The sequence below is a fragment of the Rhopalosiphum maidis genome, chromosome 1, assembly GCF_003676215.2.
Source record: "Rhopalosiphum maidis isolate BTI-1 chromosome 1, ASM367621v3, whole genome shotgun sequence".
NCBI classification, from domain to species: domain Eukaryota; kingdom Metazoa; phylum Arthropoda; class Insecta; order Hemiptera; family Aphididae; genus Rhopalosiphum; species Rhopalosiphum maidis.
Window position 1 is genome coordinate 43,949,616 of NC_040877.1, and position 25,632 is coordinate 43,975,247.

General features: G+C 25.1%; 1 protein-coding gene across 4 annotated transcripts in view; it reads right to left on the reverse strand.

Annotated features, from left to right (window-relative positions):
* LOC113561286 overlaps positions 1 to 25,632 on the reverse strand; it is a 104,538-nt gene that overhangs the window by 72,144 nt on the left and 6,762 nt on the right. For 3 of the 4 annotated variants that reach the window (XM_026967612.1, XM_026967615.1, XM_026967613.1), the window contains one exon: positions 11,791 to 11,837. The gene's annotated coding sequence lies outside the window, so the exon portion shown is untranslated. Of the gene's footprint in view, positions 1 to 11,790; positions 11,838 to 17,559; positions 17,654 to 25,632 lie in introns of all 4 variants that reach the window. The other variant, XM_026967614.1, reaches the window with a different exon arrangement.

A 25,632-nucleotide genomic window follows, 5' to 3' on the forward strand; every position in this document is an offset into this window, starting at 1 on the left:
ACAGAGTACTTTTTTGGGAATATAATTTTTATAACAACAGTTTTTATTGAATCTACTATACAAATATTGTTAAATAATTGTTAAAAAAAATTAAAGGCAGGAAGAATATTCTATGGTTCTCATAAATATATACGAGCATATACGAGTATATGATATTTAAAGTCTAAATTTACTCACCTTAATATAAGCCTGTGATGTTTCAATGTAAACTTGAAATATGTAGTAAATAAATCACTGACAAATAACGATTCAACGCTAAGATTAACAAAACTTTTATAATAGTTACACTGTTATAAATAAAAAAAAAAAACACAATAAAACCGTTATGCTTGGAAATATGAATTATACTTCTAAGTATCGAACAATTTTGAATTTATTAAAGTGGTTGTGCTATTTTCTAATTTTTAATATTTAAAGTCAATTTATTTTTCTTTAATTATCGAAAAACCAAAGGCACGCAAGTAGATATACACTCTATTTTGCTCGGTTGTAAAGTAGATTATCAAGTGTACCTCGTCGTTGAGTAGGTCACAATAACTAATGTGATAAATTTGAATTCGACAATAGCTCATTTTATAATATGAAAATCATCTATGAGCGAAAACAGCCAATCTAAATACAATTTACATCATTTTTTTTAACCTTTTTATTATCTTTTTTGTCAAAATTTTAGCTTTAAACGATTGTAACTACAGAAATATTGCGTTATTTAATGTCTACAATACAACTTATGTGAAATACTTGAAACATTTAGTTTGGGGGGAGGGGGCTCAAGCTCCAAATTACTTAATAAAAATAATAATTAATAACTTCTTATTTAATTAGAAATACACTAATTTATGTATAGTAAAACAAAAAAAAATAAAAATCACCGAACGTTCAGCTTGTGGCAGTTTATTAGATTTCAATAAAAATATGAATGAATAAACGAAAATGTATAATTGTATTGCATAGTATTGCAATATTACTATAAATACAAAAATAAACAGTAAAATAAAAAAACTGATGTACCTAGAAGAAATAACTTTAACTGTTCAATTAAATAATATTTTAAATTCTAGGTTAAAATAAAAATGACTGTTATTATGTCCTTCAAATAGTATATTTTGTGAGTAATGATACAAAACTGTAGGTACATAACTAGGGTATACATTCGGGAGAGGCTAATCGGAAATTTAGGGTGCTTAGCCCTCAGATCCCTCCCCTAGTTCCACCAATGGGGATGTATAATTATATTTTAAAGCTTTTTGACCAATAATATATTTTCTTGTCGACATAATATATAGATTGTTTGAGGATAAATAGTTTTTTTAACGTTTTAATATCGAGTATGATCAATATTTACACTGAAGTTAATTAATGTTACTTTATGATTATTATTTTTTTTTTAATTTTGATAAGAAAAAGCTATAAGAAATTTTGTATTGAATCTTTAATCTTAAATTTTAAAATAAAATATATATATATATATGTACGAAAATTAGCTGCAAAATAAATACTTCCACATAAATGCTAGAGATTAAAATATATTTGCATAAAAAAACTGTGACTAGGTATACTCTCATGTATTTTTTTTTTTAATTGGGATGTAAAACACTTATAAAATTATAAGGAACTTTGTATTACATTTTCAAGTTTCTTTACTAAAAATATAAAATGTTATCATACAATTCATTATTATTTAAAAGTCGTATATTTGTATTAATTTAATTCGATGATTTAATAACCACAATATTATAACTATTAAACAATAGTCATCATAGTAACATATTATATTAATATTATATCGTAGACAATGAAGTAACTGAACTGTATAAAATTTAAAACTTAAACCATTATAACCATGATACACTGGTTTATTTTCACATATTTAGTCGAGTGGTATTAAAATTATGTCATTATAATGATATTAGCTAAAGTACATGGGTATTACTTATTGGCCAATGTTAACATTATCTGATTTTGAATATTATTAGTAACATATAAGCCATTTAACATGTAGGTAGCATTGAATTAAATTAAGTAAAAATGTCTGTCTTATATAACTAAAAACCATCCACTATTCGTAGTTTTTATGATTGATAAAGGTTTCGTTAAAAATAATTACCTTGACGTCTCCTGGTAGTGCAAGCCATGCTTGAATAATGTCGAGTTATTTGTATTCTTAGAATAATGAGAGCGTTCAAAATGTTCTTACCATTATATGTGTATGAACATAAAAGTACTTAAGAATATTCAATTTTATGAGAGAACTTAGCTGTAAAATAAAACGGAAAACGGATTTATTCGTGTCGAAAATAGATAGCGTTTTGTGTCTAGAAAGGTAATTTTCTACAATAGGAAACTCCACTCTTCTATACACTGCTAACTATTAAGTGTTTACATATTATATGATTTTTGTGCATAAAGTAATGTGCTATAATTAATTATTATTTTTTCAAAATCTAAATTAAACCAACATTTACCCTTGTAAAATGCTATTATATAATATAACACGTATTACAGAAGTTTGGAATTGGTTTTATAGTATGATAGAAACTTGCCTATTTTTATTTTTTATTTATGTATAATAATTAAATTTTATTATTCTTTTAAAATTTAAAAAAACAACACAAAATACACTACAATAATTATAATTATTATATTTATTTTTAATGTTTATTAATAGGTATTGGGTGATAGAAATTGTTAAGACGGCGACAGGGTAAATTTTATTACGTGATTTTGACAGATTTTCAACCTATCTTCTTTGATTATATAAAGAACACGTTCCTAATTATGGGGTTTATTTAATCCAAAAATGTTCGATTCAATAGGCACGTACAGATATGTCCAACTCTAGCTATTTGTTATGGTTTATGAACACACACATAATAAGAAATAATATAATTAAATATATATAAAATAAAATAAAACATTTAATGTATAAATATTAAATTATATAATAAACGAAACTGATAAGCATAAAAACTATGAAAAATAAAATTTAAATCATTGCAAATAATTAACTAATATAATAGTAACTTCTCTAAAATTAAAGTATTAATTTAAATACCTACATAATATTATGTAACATAATGATACACTGAGATCTTCTCTAATATAATATTATATTTTAATTTTATATAATTTAAAAAATAATAAATTTAATTTTAAAAAACGTTCCATAAGTGCTTTAGTTAATAGTTTTAGCTTCTAGTTGACAAAAATACTAGATTACAAGCGACTCTCATATAATTATTTATCAAACAATATATACAATTATTAAGAAAATAATGATATACGCAACACTATGCTGCCAGCTATTTATAAATGTTTACATTTGAAGTAAATACTGAACCTACTATTATACAATTTAATTGCTAAATCTAATGTGAATAAAATATGAATAATTCAACGTCGTGTAATTGTTGTTAGTGCGTTACTAAACTATAAATGGATATTTTTAAATATTTATTATACTAATATTATGACAACGTAAATATGATATCTCAAGAATTATGTTGAGGATCTTATGGGTTTTCATACCTATGATACTTTTGCTATTACTATATCTCTACCATCCGTCAAAATAGTTGTGTATACGTTTGATAACACTTATATATTATTCAACATAGCTAGAACACAGCGATTCAAAAAGGACGAATAAATAAATAAATAATTTTGATTCGTCAAAGAGACGTGTAGTATAATACGAGTACTAGCTGCAAATAATATAGTAGGTACTAGGTATAATATCATTGTTCGCAGACGGGTTTTCCGCTCGTATTGTTATGAATATTATAATCTTATTGTTCTATTAGTTTAATCTTCCTATGTACGATGTATAAACAATATATATTTTAGTTCTATAAAATACAAACAATTTTTGTATAAAACGTAAACCATCAAAAAAATAACTTCCCATATAAAAAGGGTGCTAGGTACCTATATAATTATACAGAAAATATATTTTAATTCAATAATATATAATTTTAAGGCATATTTATCCTCTAATTCGAAATGTTATATATTGTATACTATTTTTATTATTATACTATACAACATAAGATTCTTAATTGTCTGCAATATTGTGCAAGAGGGATAAGAGGGATAATGGATATTTTCTTCCATAAAAAATACTGTTATGATTTTACTAGTTATTAATCTATGATAAATGATAAACAATAAAGTGATAATAAATCTGTTGATAGTAATAGCTAATAATTAATACACGCTCACGTGTATTAAACTAAATGAGTTCCTGAAAATGTTAGTTCACTAGTTGATTCTTAGACATTTATTGGTATTTAAGTATTGTCATTTAAAGGTAATCGGTGCGACGTTAAACATAACTGGATGCATATAAAGTATAGACGTATACCTATACATTTGAAGCTTTTATTTGTATTTTTTAGAACAGAGTTATTCTAATGTATAAATAGGTAACGTAAAAGTGTGACATTAAAAAATTTCGATTTCATTGCGTTTGTTTATTGATGTTTGTATCATCGTTAAATGTTTATCATGAACGTCTGATAAATAATATAACGCATATGTCGATATTTCACTTTGAATATCGCATAAGCATCATCAACAATCCAAGACTCAACTAGTGTAGTACTGTATAGTGTCTACCTAAACTATTTAAGAGCTAGTTTAGTACCTAAAATAATTCAGTATCATACTAATATAAAAAATATTAGGACTCATTTCGTATGCAACCTAAAAAAATACCTTTAACCATCTGCTTACAACGATTGACGTGCATTTACAGATTTTGTTGAAGTTAGATTTTAATATAATAGTTTAAGTCTCTAGTATTGCGTGAAATTTGAGTTTATATTGATAATCAAACTTCTTCGAAAAGTTATATGCACAATAATGATTTTATTAAAAACAACATTATTATACTGTACATTTTTATACTAATTGAGTAACTTAGAAGTTAAAATTAAACAACATTAAGTCTAGTGAATTAGTAAATTTTCGGCTTTTAATCGTATTAAAGTTTTACAAATAATTAAGTAACTTTACTTGTGTTACGTTTCGGATACTAATTAAGACAAATCCTTAATTTTGTTCCCTAACCATTGAAATTAATGTTTGTTAGAATTACAAATGTTCTACAAAGAAATAACGCATGTAAGTATACAACATATTGATGTAACTTAAGAATAAAGGATTGCAGTGTTATAATTAATCAAAGCAATAACTTAAATATACATATTAAAAACATATTTAAAACGGTATCACATTGAATGTTAATTTTTATGTTTTTAAGTAATTGCTTTTGCATATTTATATATATATATATATATATATATACAAGATACAACCAATTTATAGTTTGATATATTTAGAATAATATTGACAAAGTTAACTCACAAAGCATTTGACTATTTAGATAATATAAACAGCTGAAAAAAAGTATAATTGGCTAAGTCTTGATTTAATTACATTTTTTTTTAAATTAAGAATTATTATTTACAGTAAACACAAGTCATGTAATAAGTCAATATAAAATAAAATAATGTAAAATAAAATATAATGCACTTAATTAGCTTATCTTTTATCTTAGAAACAGGGGACTTAATTGGACAAACCATCCAAAGATGGAACTTCACGGCGTGATAGTTATTATGAGAGTTGAAAAGGCAGTGGCGAGGAGGGATTTAAAATAGATTTAAATTAATAGAGGATTTTAAGAATTGAGATATTGTTGTTCATAAAATTATGTATTATTAATTAATATTTTATATCTATTGACTAAACTATATTATTTATCTCCAGACTACAATCAAAATAATGAAGTTTAATCAAACATTATATATACTGATGATCTATATTTATAACTCATTTAAACACCATTACGTAGGTATAAAAAACTAATGTTTTATATCGTATTATTATTATTATTATTATTTATTGAATATAACTATAATTTAATAAATATTTATTTTTCGTTAAAAAATGATGATTTTGATGATTTAGTCATACAAATTAGAGTTATTTAGAGTTAATCATTATAAATTATTCGCACATATATTTAAACAATCAAGGTAATTATATTATAAATAATATAATTAATAAAAAATTGAAAATTATACACATATTATGTACATGGTTACAGCTTATACCTTAATTACTTAATATACTAAAAATACAAGAGCACCTGCGTAATTGTTATCGATTTTTTTTAGGGGGGGGGGAAATCTGTGTATGTATAAATATTTTTTTGAAATTATAATTTCTAGATTATTTTTATTATGATACAAAACTACCAAATAACAATATCTATTTTTATATAACTATATAGTTAGAGGTTTTAAAAGAGTTCCTCGATCAACATTTCAATAAAAATAATAACTATAGATATAGGTAGTTGATTAAACAAAAATATATTAATTTATTTCTATGAACTCTACTTTGTAAGACAATATTATGAACTATTTTATCAAGACATCAATTATATAAATAAAAACAGGAATCTCATAATGTCATAAAATGCAAATCTATTAAATATAGCTTATTCATTTCTACTTGATTTCACTACAAAGTCAAGTATAACATTCGAATAGAATGATATTTGTTCTAGAAACACTTGTTGATTTTTTTTTAAAAATTTTTAGTTATATTAACATATATTTTATTTCTGTATATTATTAATGTATAACCTGATACCTACAAGATAAATCCGTTTCACCAAACCTCATCAAACCGTACAATAAATAGTGTATATTATATAGATGAGTGGTTTTTTTTTTTTTTTTATCTTGCAAGACCCTAATTTTATATTTTTGAAAAAAAAAACTATAGATTTATAATAATATATTCATAAGTAATTGAAAGTATTACAAAACTATGTTTTGTGCATAAAATAGGAATCTGAATACGAATCGAATATCACAGTAAATATTACATCAATATTCAATACCAACCTCATAATATAATGGAAGTAGTATTACTAGTATTATGCCTGTATGCAGTCTCTCTACCATTTCTGCGAAGTGCGAAGATGACATTTCTACCTTGCAGCTATAATCATTTTCTCCGTCTCACTACACAAGGTTCACATTTAACGTTATCCGCGTTTTGTGAAAGATTTAAAATGGTACATCTGATAAAGTTTCTCTATTTTCCGATTCTCCATTTCTTACGACACGATTTTATGATACATATTATGTACTTTTATTTATGCTAGGTACTTACATATATTTTCTCCATATGTGTAACCTTTAAACGAGTGCCATGTATATATATCATTTAAAAATTATATCATATTATTCGAAAACGTAAGTGAAAAATAAAGTATAACATTATCATCTACTACTGTAATCCATCGACATACGAACGAGTAAAAAAAGTAAGATTCATAACGAGTTTTATCAAACAAGTTGTACCGTACCTGTAGTACCTAAATATTTTAGTAGTCTCAAATTTTCCCATGGCTGAAGTAACATAGGTATAACTAGGTAAAAAATGTATAATATTAATATTAAGCTCGTTGCGCAGTGCGGCGGTCTTTACATCTTACGATTGCGGCTTGATACAGGTGTCTGGCCGATACGACCGTAGCGTTCCGAGTGGCGACCGTTACAGTACACGTTGTATAAAGGTATGCGACTCACCACTGGGATTTGTGACGGGACGACGGGTGACGGTGTGAGTGAGAAAGAGTGTGCGTGTGTGTGTGTGAGAGAGAGAGAGAGAGGCAGCATATGATATATATATATATATATACACACATATAGCTGCGGTTTTCGAGAATCAGAGGTCGCGAATATTAATAGTGAAAATTCGAGGTTTACGTGAATAATTGATGTGCGCACGAGGAACGCGTGTACCTACTCGTGTAATGTATATATGTATACGAATTAACGGCGGGCCGATGTGCCGCCGTAGCCTCCGTGGGCGGAGAGAGGAGAGAGAGAATGTTTTATCAGCGCTCGCGGAACAACGGTGTATTATATGGTCGGTGTGTGGACAGCGCGGTGACGGTGGCGTAGCCGGGACGACGGATAAAATATTAAATTCGGATTACTCTGCCGAGGGAATCGAAACGGACATGAAATATGCAAAAACGAATTTCCGACCGTCTATCCGCGATCTGCAGCACAACCGCAAACGTCGCTGGACGGTGTGCAGAAGACTGGCCCGCAGCTGTAATCGCGATATTTTAGTGGTGGTTGTGGAGGTGGAGGTGGTGGTGGTAGTTCGACATCATATTTATGTATCAGTACCGTTTTTTTCTGGTCGTGGACTAATGATAACCTTATTTAAAATTAATTTAATCGAGTGTGAGCTTCAGTATATTTTTATCAAACCGAGTTTATCACTTATTTACAATAAATTTGTGATAAGGTTTTGCTGATATCACTTAGAACCCCAGAGATCTGCAATTACAAATGCAATATGAAATTATATATGGTAACATTTTACGAATAATACTGAATAGTACAACGTTATCAGATATATTATATACCTAAACCTTACGCCGCATAAAAATGGTGCATATTAGCAACTATAAAACATTGTCAATACCTGAAACAGTGTATCGGAGATAGAATATTAATATCAAACGCAGAAGTACAAGAATATTTTGATGTTAATTTATTTAGAAGCATAAAGCACACTTAGTTACGTATATCGAGTGTACCGACAATTAATTATATATTGAAATACATTTTAACAACTTTAATATAATGTATTTTACTCCACCAATGACCTGGTAGCATTATACACAGCAAACGATGAAACGAGACTAAAATCATAAACATGCATACATAAAATACCATACAAAAGCACTCCTCCTATCAAATCCATTAGTTTTACCCTTATATTTTAAACACATTATTAATGTAGGTACCTATCTAATAAGTGTACAAAACGACAATGGTGTAAATACCTATCGAAATAATTTCTTCCACGCTCTAGGGTAATTAAAATATTCATCAAATGGAATAATTGGTCTCTTCTTATAGCTCCTCTCGCTCATTTCAAATTATTTATGCAGATAGGTATTAATATTTTATCAATAATATTTATTACAAAGCATCTTATGTGCACATACTTAATACTATTAGATATGTATAAAATATAAATAATAAATATATGATAGTAAAATAAATATAGTTACCTAATATTGTTGTTTGGAAATAATTTTATATTATTTATTAATATAATGTGTTTAAGCTAGTAAGATAATAATAAATCATATTTTAAAAACATTTAGGATACGAAAATTTGTATTTAATAATTTAAGAAGAAATATTGTTTAAAAGAATATATTTTTAAAAACATAATTGTACTACATACATATTTAATTTTTAAAAAGCTACCATATTTCGAATGTTGTATTGTAGTTTATTTATTTTTGATTTTTTATTTACTCTTGTAGCTTTTAATTATACATTAAAAACAACGTTCATAATATTCATATACATGTCTGTTTTCTACTATAGTAAAAAAAATTAATAAAATACATTTTTTTTTAATATATGCTATCAAAATATGCTTGTCACCAGTGAAACAGAAATGTAGTGTCAAACTTATCATTAGATAAAGTCGTCAACAAACATTACAAACCATGTGTAAACAAAAATGCATAGATTTAGTTCGACTACTAATTTGATATTAAAGCGATGACGTAGTATGATCGAAAACAGTTAATTATTGTTGTCATATATATGTACCGCATTTACGTATAATTTATGAGTATAAATGTGTTTGCCTCAGTGTATTATTATTAAAACTATTTAATAAACTCAAAGAAAACTTTTAAGAAACTAAAGAACATGATAAAAAAAATCAACATAAAAGAAAGATATTAATAATTTTCAAAACTACATTTTTTGATGATCGTTTTAAAAAAAAAATCTCCTGAAAGTATCATGATTAATAAAGACTACTTAAGTGTTTTTATCATCATAATACCTATATATATATATATATATATATAGGTTAGAGTAAACTTTCCCAAGTAGGTCAATCAAATATACGGTGATATTGAGGTTTAAAAATATTGTATATTATCTTTCATAAGTTATGAATATTTTTTTTTATTGTCTACATAATTCTATGTTTTTCATTCTACAACGGCGATTATTTTTGTATTAATTGTTACAGTACATAGGTATCTAATCAATATATAACCATTATTTTGTTTCTGTATGATTTAAATTTCGAATGATGAACTTTGCCTAGTACTCTTAATCATAATATCATTATATAGTCGTATCATAAACCAGCTTTAAAAAAATACACTGGGGTAACAATATTTTTGAAAAAATATAGCATACATGCATGTATTGACTATTTCTCCCTAATAATATTGGCACTGTCTAGGTAACCTATGGCGAGGTATGGTGAACGGATAATTACAATAGATACGTTTATAGAGTTGTACACTTTTACCAGGCATTAATAAAATTATATCTCAATACATTTTATACATGCATATAATGATATGCAATAAAATAATTATATAGTAAATACTAACACGAAAAATAAATAGCCCATTGAAGAATTTATTACGATACTTATTCTAACAAAATAACTTTTAATTCATATGGTTATCGATCAACATAATACTTCTGTATTAATATTTAGGATTTTAGATCTTCAGACCCATTGAATATCATTACTTAATAATGCTATTAAATTGATATCTAATTCATAAAATCTGAACTATGATTTTAATGTGTAAATTGTATATAGTATAATAAAGAATTAAAATGTTTTCAAAAAAAACGAACAAAAAAAAGATTTAAAATAAGTTAAACATAATTAAGTTTAAAATTAAAATTGTTTTCATTGTTTTACTATTTAAGTATGTACGTTTATTACGTGTATATGGATTTTACGCTTTTAAAAAACTTTTATGTTTATTATTTGTACTAAAAGAAATAGGTACCTAACACTCCATAATGGTTGATAAAATAATTAGTTTTTGAAAATTATACAAAATGTATACAATTTGAATTTTTAAAAATTAATTTAAAACATACGCATATAATTGTACATTTGAAAAGATTACATTTTATATTTTCACCTAACCTAATCATCCACACCTTTTTTAATTATTATCCACCTTTAAATTATAAATTATTATGATATACTATATTGTATAAAATGATTAAATTAAGAATAGAAGACAAAGATTGAATTGAATTATCTATACTAAATTCTTTGGCTTGTAATTTTTTAAATTATATAAAACAACCAAATTACATTTCGATTTTTGGTGTAATATTGGTATAATTGGTATAATATGAATCAATATTTGTATTTATTAACAATCCTGTGTTTAAACAGCAATGCTGTTTTTTCAATAATACAAATAAATACTTATTATATTATATTTTTCTTTGATTAATTAATTTAGTTAAACCATTGTGTAGTGAATAAGTTTTTAAATTTAAAAAAAATTATAGTGTAATACAACAAAAACTCATGTATTATTTTTCGTGTTATAAACCTTACAAACACTTTAAAATGATTTAGCTATGCGTAATAATATTACTCTAGACTATTAAAATATAAGTATTGTGTATACGTATTTGTTATAATATGCTACCAAAAGTGACTAGGTAATGTATGTTTATAAATATCATTAGATATGTCACATTTATATTTGTATTTGTGCCTACTATTTTTATAGTTATCAATATACAATAATATGCTCTTAGCTTAAACTATTTAAATGTATTAATATACATATATTATATTGAAATATTGATTATTTTAATAAGGTAAAAATTTACGGTTAATAGCGGTGATCAAATAATAATATAATTATTAAGAACTTACTCTTAGTTCGTTCTTGTAGTATCCAATATGAATCGCATCTTTAGATCCTAGAAAAGAAAAAAACATTTTATTTTCTATCTGGTTTTTTTATATTTTTAACTAAACAATAACAATTGTATTGGTATTTTTTACAATAAAAAATATACATAAAATATGAAATGACATTTCTCTTCACCTTGAAATAATACTCCATTATACCCTTTTTGCTTTTTTTTCATCTTCAAATTTATTATTTCATAATTTTGAATATCTTTAAGCAGCTGTTTTTTGTTTTTATCATTCTACGTTTTTGTATATAATACAAGTACCTATATTATGAGTAATTTTGTAATTAAAGTTACGTTTTACTATTTCAATTAAATGAATATCCATCTTATCGTATTTTTATTACAATACATATTTCCACATTCAACAAAATTAATTGTTTATATTTATAAGCTACATACTCGTATGTTATGGATGATGTGGTGAATACATTTTAAATCTATAGGTAATTAGTCAAATATTTATATAGTCATTAGCTATATACAATATTTTTCATAACCGAATTTTTTCTGGGTATGGGTCTATGGGCTTCGTTTAAGATGTTAAAATATTTTACTTTCCTTGAATTCTTTTGAGTATTTGTGGTATTCTGTTGAAAGGTGTTAATGTGATTCCACAGGTTTCACTATGGGTGGGACATTCTTAGGCATCAGAAAACCATGAGTTATCCAGCTGGTAATACATAATCTATTTAGAGTAGTATTTTCTTTCTTTTTTAATTTGAGGTTGTGTGATATATCGAGTTTATGATTTCCCTTACTATGGATTTGATTTAGCATCGATTACATTCTTATTTTTTTCATTATAGTGTTGTAAGTCTTATTTTTATATGTTTGAGCAAGATGTAATCTTCTTGAGATAGATTTTTAACTTAAATTAAAAAAACAATGTATTATTATTGCAATACATTGATATACATGTATACACGATAAAATAAAGTTAATTTTTGAAAATATGAATCAAATATTCACACTCACAGTTTACCAATAATTATATATTAACTTTACTTTCATAATATACTTTATAAAAGTTAAATATAATTCCTTTGATGATGTGTGATATCGTTTTTAATCATTTTATTTTTAGAAGTTCTAATGTTGGAAATAGTATCAAATGACAAAAAAAAGTGATTTAAATTCTAAAAATTATGTTTATTTAAATACAAATCATGAGTAAGATATCTCAACAAGGACATTGATTTATAAAGGAAATCAGAAAACCTGTACGGCATCCGGTAAATATGACAAATTGGTGTGTAAGAAAATTATCAGTTCTCAACACGGTATTGTTATGAAATTGAAAAATCAATCTTCCATGCGAAAAGAAGGAAAAATAAAAGATAGAGAGAGATAGAAGTAGATATGGAAAGATACGAGAAAGAGATGAGTGAAACAGAGATCGAATGAGAGAGGAAGTCGGCGCAAAAGAGAGAAAGAATGAGAAATAGTGTCAGAGAGGTAGAGAGTAAAAGAGACCGTGGGATAGTAAAGAAAAAAAAAATATAAAAGTTTCTGCTGGGTAAGACCAAATCCAAAGGTCAGTTAACAATGTACTGAAAAACCTCGTAAATATACGAAATTTTCAATAATTTATGTGCTTTTGTTTTCAAGACGAAAAACTACAATGATTTAAGTTGGTCGTATTTCGTGTACGTGCTCAGATTTTTTTTATTTATGGCTATCGCAAATCACACAATCAACATATTAAAGACACATTTCGTCACGCATTTAATGACTTTTGAATGCACTTCAAAGACCAATAACATAATATATGAACATTGATAAATTTAAAATTTGCACTTATACGTAACATTATGACCTATGTACTGTTTTAACATTTTGTTGAAATTAATAAAGGCTAAGAGAAAAAATACCATTATCTTCATACATTACAACGTGTTTTTACATATTTATACAAGAAAATCTAGTTTAGTATGAAGATACACCCATTGTTTCTAAAAGTATTGTCTTTTTTTAAAAATATTTTTTTTACCTAATTATTAATGATATTGTAAAACAACATTATTTTAACCACAATTCAGCTAATCTAATTTTTATTTAGGCACTTATAAATAATTAAATTCTCAGTTTTTATGCTTAAAATATTTCACTTTTGAATATGCAATTAAAACTAGAATTTGCCTGTAAATCAGATTTACAATTCTGATCCATCCAGTGCCTCGAACACTTATCAATTCATTGAAACGGAGTACTACTACACACTGTATTCCGGTGCTCTATTGTTTTAATCACATGTACAATGTACATGCACATTTCGGAGACATATAGTACTGTCCTGGCTGATGGTACCTTAATAGATGATAGTCCCGAAAATTGTCCCCCAGAATTGGCTAGACGCTGTGGAGCTTATAATTATTATGGATGGAGCTAATATCGTAGAAGTTACTAGTTAAATATGTGACAATTTTCTACACAGTAAGCCCGTACGATAGACTTAAATAAGCAAGTTGGTTTATGGGTTTAGCTAAACTAAAAAAATAGCCCTTAAAAATTACTATTTTATACACTGATCGTCGAAAAGTTGTGATGGTATTATTCCTCGGCAATTGGTCCGTAAGTCTTTAAATATCTATACGTGTTTACCTAGTAAATCCGGTTATTTTCTGATACTTAGTCTTCGGCGAGTGACGTCACTGCTGAAGAATTATCATGTGCAGCACTAAAAGTATACGGAAGCTAGTGCTGAGCTATTAAATCAATTTAAGTGATAGCTTTTGTAGTTACGTTGGAAGTCTACTTATTTTCGTGGGTGAGAGCTTTTGTATGCAATATCGAAGGTCTCGTTCTCTGGTAATCGGTATTTTGTAGGTATTCAGTTCTTCATTTCTTTAGTCTTGTAAGCTAAAGCGTTTTGGTTGAAGGAGTTTGAATAAGTGACTGTCGAAGTGAAATGTGCTCGTATATTATCGATTACGAGTTATCAACAAACGGTGTCTTTGGTTTGAATGGCCACCAGTAGCTTTAATGGCGATCGGGGCTTACAATGAAAATCCTCTCGTTTACTAGACGTTTTCGTTTGTGGCATATTGCCTTATCATTTCAAATGCATTTTCTTTTCAATAGTATTTGAAATTAGTTGTGGGTTTTTCCCGTATAGTGGTCGATTTTTCAAGGTTTAGGTAAGTGAAAAATAGTTATTAGAGTAGCCATTAGCCAACCTTCTACCGAGTTGGTGTTATCGTATAATTTAGTGGTATTGAAAATGACCGTCTTCATTGTAGCATACAGTTATATCCATTAAAATAATACGTGTGAACACTGTGCAGAGTGGTTAAAAGTTAACTTTTATCTAATAGAATATCAACCGACAATTTATGTCAAAAAGATAATAATATTAATTTAAAAATTCAATCGATGAAAATATTTAAATACATTTATATGATAAGAACATTGATTTACAATATTTCTTTTATCATAATATTTGAAACTACAATAAAAAAGATAGAAAAAATAACGCAAAAACAACCGATTAATTTCGATTCTTAAAACTTTAAAAACAATGTTTTTTTAGAATTATAATTTTAAATAAATCAATTTTATTAAAATAACTTTTCGCTTCCGTATTTGTTTTGTATAAATATATTAAAGTATAATAATATAATATAATAAAAATATCATTATATTAAAATAATAAAAAAATATTGATAATAAGCATTGTTATTATTATTTATAATTATTGAATAAAGTTAGAAATTAACATAATATAGTTGATGCCTTATTACAAATAAAAAACGAATAAAATATATAAAAATAAATTACGATATTAAAAAAATAAAAACTTAAATTTATTGAATATATTAACGCTATAATATATTATTAAACGTCGTAGGAATATGTTAACAATATTTAAGATTGAACCACTACAATATTTTAGCCATGCGTCAATCTAAAAAAAATTAATATAATTGTATTACTTTTTAATTTTAAATATAGCAGAAGGGTGTGTATTAAACCTTAGGAATTAGGATTAAATATTGTAAACTATTTCACAGAAGATGAAGTTTTAGTATACTTATAATAGTAGGTTTTAAGACAATTAATCCTATTTTCTAGCTCCACTTTTAGTCTTAACGTTATATTATAATATTTGTTTATTATATGGAGCTGTGTTCTGGGACCCATTTGCGTTAGTTGATTCTTACCATTTAAAGCGAGTCCAAAAACGCTTTTTGTCAACTATAGTTTAAATTCTGAAAATAGACCTTCCTCCGCATAACTATTATGTACTACCCAGTTATGCGCGCGTTCAGTTTTACTTTACCTTAGCTAACTGGTGTGTTAAAACTAATTAGTATTCTTACGCAGGTTAATTGATGGTTCAATAGATACTCCTTCTTTGCTGTTTAAAGTAAACTTTAGAATTCCTTCTTGTTCCACAAGGTCCTGAGTTCACTTTGTTGTTCTTGTAGTTGTACATAACACCAACTACGTTAGAAACCAGCCGCTTGACTATATGGTCCTTTGGGTAACGACGATCCCACATTTTAGTCACTTTTGATATTGATCGTAATTGAATTATGTTACAGTTACACTATATGTTAAGTTTAATTTGTTAATCTTTATTATTATTTTTTTAATTTTCCTGGATTATAAATGTAAATTAATTGTTTATTGAATTAAATTAGTTATATATTTAGTAACTATTGTTCCATCGCCCGTTATATATAATTTATAAAATAAAATAATCAGAAACTAAGTTGAACAAGTTTATTCGTATTAGGAATTATTTTAGTGATAATATTATTTCACGATTTTGCAAAACACTATTTATTAACTGATCCAAAACCTAACTGAATTAAACTAAATAAAAATATATTAAGTGGCTGTTTCTAGAAGTAACATAATTGCATTGTTTGGAAATAATATTTTATTATTTTCTTTGAATGTCCGTAAATATTTGACTGATAAAATATGAAAAAAAATTGATATAACTGACATTAATTAAGATTTAAAAATACAAATTGTGCATTTTAAAATCAAACAAGAATGCATGGATAACAGAATAACTAATGATTTGAAATTTGAATTGTTAAAATAAAGTATATTTGTATACGTTAAGTTAGTTAAATAAACCAAACTTACTTAACAAGCTGTATAAATACAAAAATGATTTTTTTCAGCAGTAATTATCAACATATTAATCACAAACTTAAATTTTTTTCAATGAAAGTTCTTTAACTTCACAATAAAACGTTACTACTCAAATTTAAATTACTCCAAAAGTCAATAGTAATTAAATTTACAGTTTTTAAAAGTTTCCAAGTTATTTGAAATAAAAAACATTAGAACTTAAATTGTTGTTTTTTTAGTTTTCGATTTCCATAATACATTATGAGGGCATTTTTTGGGGCTAATTTTAAAATGAAGTATCCAGTTAAGACAATTAATAAAATAAAATATACATTATATTTGCATAGTAAGACGTGTAAATACGTATAATAAAATATTGCATATTGAAAATCATTTTGTGGTCAAATGTATTCATCTAAATCCATGTTATGGTAATTTTTATAATCAAGTATACATTTTCCATTAATTATTAATTCATCATACTAGTATTATTATAATGAATTATACTTTAATTGTGTTTGTCCAGCATGATAATTAATATTTACTTTTAATAACCTTTATGACATTTTAAACTATATCTATACTATATTCGTTATTCAATTTATTGAAGAAAATACTGAACTCCAAAACTTACCCTGAGGACCCTTTCATTTCCAGACGGGCTGACAAATATGTCAAATCAAAATGTGGAAGCTCAATGCATTTGACATTGGATTTTCCCTTTTTAACTGTCAACCAAATAAAATAAATCATTTCGAATATTATCATCAATGAATTGAATGTTACAACGATTAATATAGCAATAAAATTGTTTGTATTTTAAAGAAATATTTAAAAACATTACTTTCACAATTAATAAACTAATCGGAATGATATTTTTTTATTACGTACTTTTTAAGCAGATACATTAATATTTATGTATAATAATTATCTAAATATTAATGATGATCTATCTTATATCCTGTATTTTTATGATTTTTATATTTTAGATCATGGGTGGAGTGATGAAAATGTATTAATTTTCAAGGATGTTTTTTTTTTTTTTTCGATGAATATACAAAAATTGTCAATAAAATGCTTCCATTTTCATAAAAATGTTTTTATAATAAAATTGGATCTTGTTTGTACTTTGGAGAGGATCAAACTTAAAAATTCCCAGTACTACATACAAAAAAATTCTACCGGAAAGGAAAATTAATTTTTTATGAGCATTTAAAATTTAAAAGTTCACATTCAATAGTCACTCGTAAAATAATTATTTCTTCTTATAAAAATAGTAATACAATATTTGATATTTTATTATATTTAAAAAAAAAACATATTTTAACCACAAATTCAGACGAAATTAATTTTGTAAACCATAAATAATAATATAACTTCTTATTTTGTTATAATGTAAAAACATTCGTGGGAACTTAAAACTACTATGTTTGTTTATTATATTATTATTAATTTTAATAAATTTCACGAAATGCTGCTTTTAAATTATTGTAAGATATTTATACTATAAACATATTTGTACCGTTTTACGGTATTTACTGAAACTTGTTACATTTTGAGTTATATATGACAATATAATATTATATAAATATATATTATTATAAATTAATAATATAATAAATATAATATTTTTGGTGAAAAATATATCATAAAATATTCTTAGTGACAATGTTGAAACTTTGACAGACCGGCTTCATTCAGTATGTAAGAGGAAAAAAATATTTATCATTATTAATTTGAATGACTGTATAGCTTCGTACTTATATAAGATATTTAATCACAAAAACATATAGTGTTGATAATAATAATATATAGACTATGGTTTAACTTAAATACAATATTAATATAAGACACGTATTACAAAATAATAGTTATATATTATAAATATTAAATACATATTGATTAATAATAAATGATTATTTACTAACTTAATCTGAATTCGATTTATTACAATATTAATATTTATATTTGTTTAGTGTTCACAATAACATTTTTCAAATAATAATTTATTTGTTTTAACTTCTGTATTATCTAAGAACTTATTTTAAAATTAATATTTATCATTGAAACGCTTTAATGTTCAATATTTAAAATTAATTTATGGTAACCAATTAAATCAAGATTGAACTCTGAAGATCAAAACTTAAAAGTAAAAAAAATCGATTTTCAAAAAGATTAAGCAATCTTAAAATAATAACAGATAAACCATTAAAAAAAAAACCAGTTTTTAACTTAAATCGACTAAATTACATTTTTGGTATTTTAATTATAATTAAAAAATATATAATCGTAGAATTTTTTCTAGACACAATATCGTTTTTAGAATATTTCAATGCTTTTTGAAATAATTTTATACACTTAAAATGCCCATATTTCTTTAGTTTTGAGTATTTTTAAGTTAAAAACAAATTAGTCATATTATATGTGAGAGCATGGAAGCAGTGCTCCAGGTTAAGTTTAAGCAAAAAGTGTATATTTTTATATGAACCAATTCACTCTATTATTTTACCCTTGTATTTCTAATTCCTCACTTCCGTTGTTTTTAAATTTTGAAACATTAATTAAGCCAAAATATCTTAAGATAATGTTAACAATTTAGTCCATAATATTAAGCCGTTTTAACAAGGAGTGTATGAGACTTTCAAAGTTTTCATTGTTACTACTGACTCACTGGTTCATAATTAAAATGTTAAGATATTTCCTATATGGGTAGAAACATAATAGTTTACACAGAGATATTATATGGATAGAAAAAAATCTTAAAATTAGTGCTGAGTTTCCTTTAATAATAATAACTATTATCGAAAATTTAACTGTAAAAAAGGCCAATTTAAAGACCACTCAACTAAATAAGTCAAGCTAACAAAGTATAGTAATATTTACATTATGCCAAGTTTGTTTTATGCCTCATTAAAAAAATGTCTACACTGAAAAATGAAGTTCGTATTTGGGTTTCAGTGCCAGGTGTTGACAGCGCAAAAGAGGCCAATTGAGAAACTTGCCAAGTGTTAAGCAAAAATAAAAGATCATTGTTGCTTATGAGAGTAAGAGTGAAGTGAGGTTATTGACTAAAGCAGTGTTTCTCAAACTGTGGTACGCGTACCCCGGGGAGGTACTCAAATTTTTTAAGGGGTACAAGTCTGGCCAACATGTATGTAAGTCTTTAAATTTTTTTTATATATATTTTAGTTTAGTAACTAAGAAGGGGTACCCAAAAAAATTTATTGATAAAAATGGGTATAGTGTTTATAAAAGTTTGAGAATCCCTGGACTAAAGAAAGACTAGACTTGGCTACAATGTAGATATCCCTTCTTTTATAGGCTGGATTTTATTGTTAAGTGGTCTAAAACGCCAACTTTTTTTTAACATTTGGGTTTTTGATGGGGATTATTTTTATTATTATTATAATTATTAGAGAGAACTTATACGCATGTTTTTGGGCATACTGTCATGATAGTCACATGGAGTGTCCATGGCTTGTGTCGAACATTGAAGGAGTGTTGAACAAAACCGTTTACGATTCCACAAGACACACTTCACAAGAATATTTTCACCCTATAGTATGGCTAAATATTTCAATAATGTATTCGTTATCCTCCACCACCTTTACTCATAAAAATTTAACTAATTATGCTCAATAAATGCGAAAAAACCATTCTAAACGGAGTAAATGACGTCATGACAAACAGGATAATTGAACATAATTTTTCGAATATACCTACCATCAATGTCCTACTTGTTCTGTAAAACCCATCGCCTTAACTCACTCGTCGAATGTTCAGAAATTATTGTAAAAAGAGTACAAGGGCATAATAATTAAGGGTTGGATGAGAGTGTCAATCTTCTTTCTGAGAATAATTTTATTAATATTTTGCAATATTTATAATTTAGTAGTAATCCAACTATAATATTATAAATGATTTTGTCCTTAATTGACTTCAAGGCTGTTTTTTGGAAGGGGGTGATATAATTTGTTTATAAGAAAGATATTTATTTTGTATTTTTTTGCATATTTCGATGTTTTTTTCATTTTTAGAGCATTTTTGTCATTATTGGGTCATATTGTTGGTTTTAATCCATATTTGTTCAATATACTATACAAATTCTTCCGGATAATAGAAGATCTTAAGTGTTTGAATATACTAAACAATATATTACTGTTCAATGCAATGTTCAAAATTTAGTCGGTAAGTAAAATAGACTCACTTAGAATTTTAATTTTACATAAATCTTGATGTATATATTGGTATGTTTAGAAAGAATAATATTGCCCCAAAACATATACGTGTCAACATCATAGTAACATCAAGTCAATTTTCCCATTTTCAGTTTTTTTTTTAATAAAATTATAAATAATAATTATACCTTATTTATAAATTCCAAATTGAAATACCAAATTTTATAAAAAAAAAAAACATATATGTATGAAATTTTTAAGGTAATTTATAGCTATTTTTTTTAGATCATATTTGTGTGGTTTTAAGTGCATTTAAATTCAGGCCTAGACATAAAGTTTACAGTTTTCTAGTAAAAAAATGTAATCCTCTCTCAAAGCAAATTCTAAATTCCACCATTAAAAGAGTAATACGTCATCACTCATCAGAAACCACTATGGTAAAAGGCTTACACAGAAGCCAAGACCAGAAACCAAATAAATACAAGTCTTACAATGTGATTCATTTTCGTCTATACTATGAACCGATTTCTATACTACTACATCAGACTAAAGTACAGTGAGTCATGCAGGTAAAATATTCAATACTTTTTTTCTGTTATTATATATTATATATTATTTATGTTTGCTTAACTTCACAACGTTTCCTGAATACCATGATTTTGATTCGTTAAATTATTTTTATATTTATATTCAACTTAACATTTACTCATCCAAATCTCGCACCACTAGTAGTGAACTTTTAAGGATAGGGACTAAAATTAAGTATAATCTAAATTATAATTATTCTAGAATTTATGATTCATAAAATTAGGTATATATATCATCGCGCGCTAGCCATACGCCATCACAAAATGTTCATCAACAAAGTGTGATTGCAAAAGCGTCGGATTAAACTTTGCAACTCAAAAATCTAAGACAGTTTGTTGTGTGTAACAAATAATATTAAATTGAAAAACAATATTTTTAATTGACAATAATTGACTCTGTTTGTATTTAAATATAAAATATATACATATTATTATTGAACACTGGTATTTTTTATTTATCGTCATGTCAATATTTATCAAATAGACAATAATGATTATGAATTTCAACATTCACCTAAACATGTACACTAAATTATTATAAGTAAATATATAATACCCAAATTTTTAAATAGAAGCAGTGTGAAATAAGAAATTTTAACTTTCGGTACTTTTATAACAAATTAAATAAATATTTTTCCAAAATTTTATATATATAAATTTAAATTGAAAATGTACTTGAGATTTGTGAAACGATTAACGAAAAATAGCTAAACACTTTCAGAAGTCTATGACATGTAATTTCTCATCTGTATGACTGTCTTATACCAATACCATAGATAAAATAAATATTTAATCCATTCACGTGGATATTATATTAAATGGTATAATAATACATTTTTGTAAATACAGAATTATGATATAACAATTTTATAAAATAAAATATTAATCAAAAAAAAAATAATATCAGTTCAAAAATGCCTAAAAGCATATAAAAAAGTTAATAAATAAAAATAAAATGATACCTACCTATTACTTCTACAAAGTATGAAACATACCTATTATTATAGTAGATCATCATCATATTAGACTAATAAAAAATAAAAAGCAACCTAAATTTTTGGAACTCTAATATTACAAACATTTATTTTTTTCATCCCCCTATTTTTGTAAAAGACGACCGGTCACGAAATCGACCAAATTTTATTTTATTTTGACCATCTTAGAGGTCAATTCAAAGCGAACGGTGAGTGGTAACACGAGGTCTTTTATTTTTTATGATAATGTGTTTTATTTGACAAACATGAAGTTGAAGAGTTAACATACATCACTCACACAGCGGGACTCGTAAACAGATCAAAATCGGTGGACTGTTCTGGTCACATAGACCACCGCAAGCATTATGAAATTAATCATACAAATATACTATTGTATCTGCCCAGAGAGTTTTTTTTTTACACTTTCAGGTAAATTAAACTATGTATACCTACCGAATATTCTTCAAGTTCCAAGATACCATTGTGAAATTCTTATATAATTTAAATATATCTTTAAGACTGTTATTATTGATTCAATATTTTTAATAAATTAACCTACCGGTTATCACATCAATAATAATAATAATAATAATAATAAAAATCTCGTAAATATATAAATAAATAATAAGATATACTTATAAATTAATACTGTTAAGTATATCAACAATTTTTCTTTTGTTTTTCGTAAGAATTGTGATTTAATTGAATTCAAATTGAATGAATCCATAACAGAGGTAAACTCTAAACCTCTACACAGTAAAACGACTTCTTTGGGTTTTTTTTTTAAAAAAAATCTTTATGCTCCATTATATTTTAAGTGTTTAGGATACTTAATTTCACTAAAGTCTTCTATTATGTTGAATAAGAAGTGGAGAACAACAAAAATAATGTGACCAAAAACCTTTCTGTGACCATTGGTTTTTATGCATTTTGTACATTCACGAAAAATGTTAAAATGGTAACTATTACATTAATACATTTCCTGCTGTTATATAAAGCTTTGATACCTTTTGTGATGATGACGGTTATAATGGATTATAAACTTTATGTTTTATAGCACTGTCAAATTTTGTTAATTAAAAGTCATTTAAATTTACTACCTGGGCTATAAAACTATACCTACAGTGTTATTAATTTCCAAAGTTATAATATGAGTAAGTATAACATATTATATTGTATTTTTAGTTTAAATTACAAGACAAAAGTAATGACTAATTATTTTATATTTGTATTTTGTTTCTGATTTCTCAATATTTACAATTATTTATAAATACTTTTTTAAATATCTGTGGTATTGTATTACGCTTAATTTACTTAATTTATTATCTTTAAAATAGATATTTTTTGTTTGTAGTTGCTTTATTCGGTTATAATATATATTATAATCACAGTACCTATCTGAAAATACTAAATGAGTATTTTAATGTTTGTTTATTTTTAAATAATTTATATTATAACAAAAAAAAAAACTACAGTACACGAAATTTTAATAATGTATATAACATATTTATATAATATTAATAAATTAAATAGCAAACGCGATAATTTTTATCACATGTGGTTAAATATAAAGAATAGATCTTTAAAAATAATTACTGCATTTAGCATCAAAAGACATATTTAAATTTGTAAATATTTTGATTGAATATTTGTTCATAATATATAATTTAAAGCAAAATACTAAAATTATTCGATGAATATTGATGAATTGTTATGTTATATATTTAGATTTTTTTATTATATATACTTATATATTTAGATATATTTAATAGTTTATGACCGTTATTATGGTTAATAGAAAATGTGTAAAGTAAATTGTAAGAAGTAGTTAATCGTTCTAATATGCAGTAGCTGTCAAGTGTCAAGTGTATCTCGTCATTGTAATTTTTATACGCTTAACATGAATTCATTGATAACTTATTTCATACAAAAATCGATGAAGCTTATACCATGCCATTTGTACTGCCTATATTATAAAGTGTATTTTATGATGTTTTATAACAATTGTCTATGTTCTAAATTCAAACACTCAACAAAAATCCAAAGTGAATCTACATTCAATTTTTTTTAAACTTAGTTAATAATAAATATTATAACTTATAACAAAATTTGTATTAAAATGTCTGCTTTTTAATTAAGCAAAATATATTGTTTTTCGGCAATTTTTGAAAAAAACATTATCATGTATAGAAAATGCTTAAAAAATGTATGAACATTTCATAAAACCTAGTCTTTACGTGAAAATTCTAGTTAAATTCTCTATTTTCTTTTATTTTTCCCAATTATTAAGATAATTATTGGGAATTATTAACTTTTTATTTCCAAAAATATTAACTAGATGCACTTTTTACCAAACAAGATATTAAAGTTGAAATTTAAGGTAATTTTTCTGCTACAAAATAAAACGACACATAAAAAAAAAAAAATTAAAAAAACACATATCAATATATAATCAATACATAATAAATTCATTGCTTCACTACAAATTAAAGCTTCAGTAAAAAATATCTATAAGTCATATTATATTATGTTATAATAATTTTATGATGCGTGACAACATTGAAATAAAACTTGAAACAAATGGCTATAACAAAAAACGATATTATTTTATTCGGATTTCAGACAAAAAAGTGTGTTCGTATTATGAACACAATTATTCAAAACTGCTGTTTTTTACTTTTAAACTAGTGTTTAACATCATATTTTTCATTATTATTTATCAGAGTGTTGATTAATTCTATATTATATGTATAAGTAAATGACAACGTATATGGTTTTAAAATTGTAAGCATGTTAATATTTTACTTAATACACTAATAATAATCAGATATTAAATGTTTGTATTTTTGTTTACAAACAAAACTATTTAAGTAAACTATTTCGATGATAATTATGAGTAAATAGATAGTTTTAATGTGCTAGGCATTTTAAGTCAATTCGCGTTTTCATTTTAAAATTCGGTAAATCA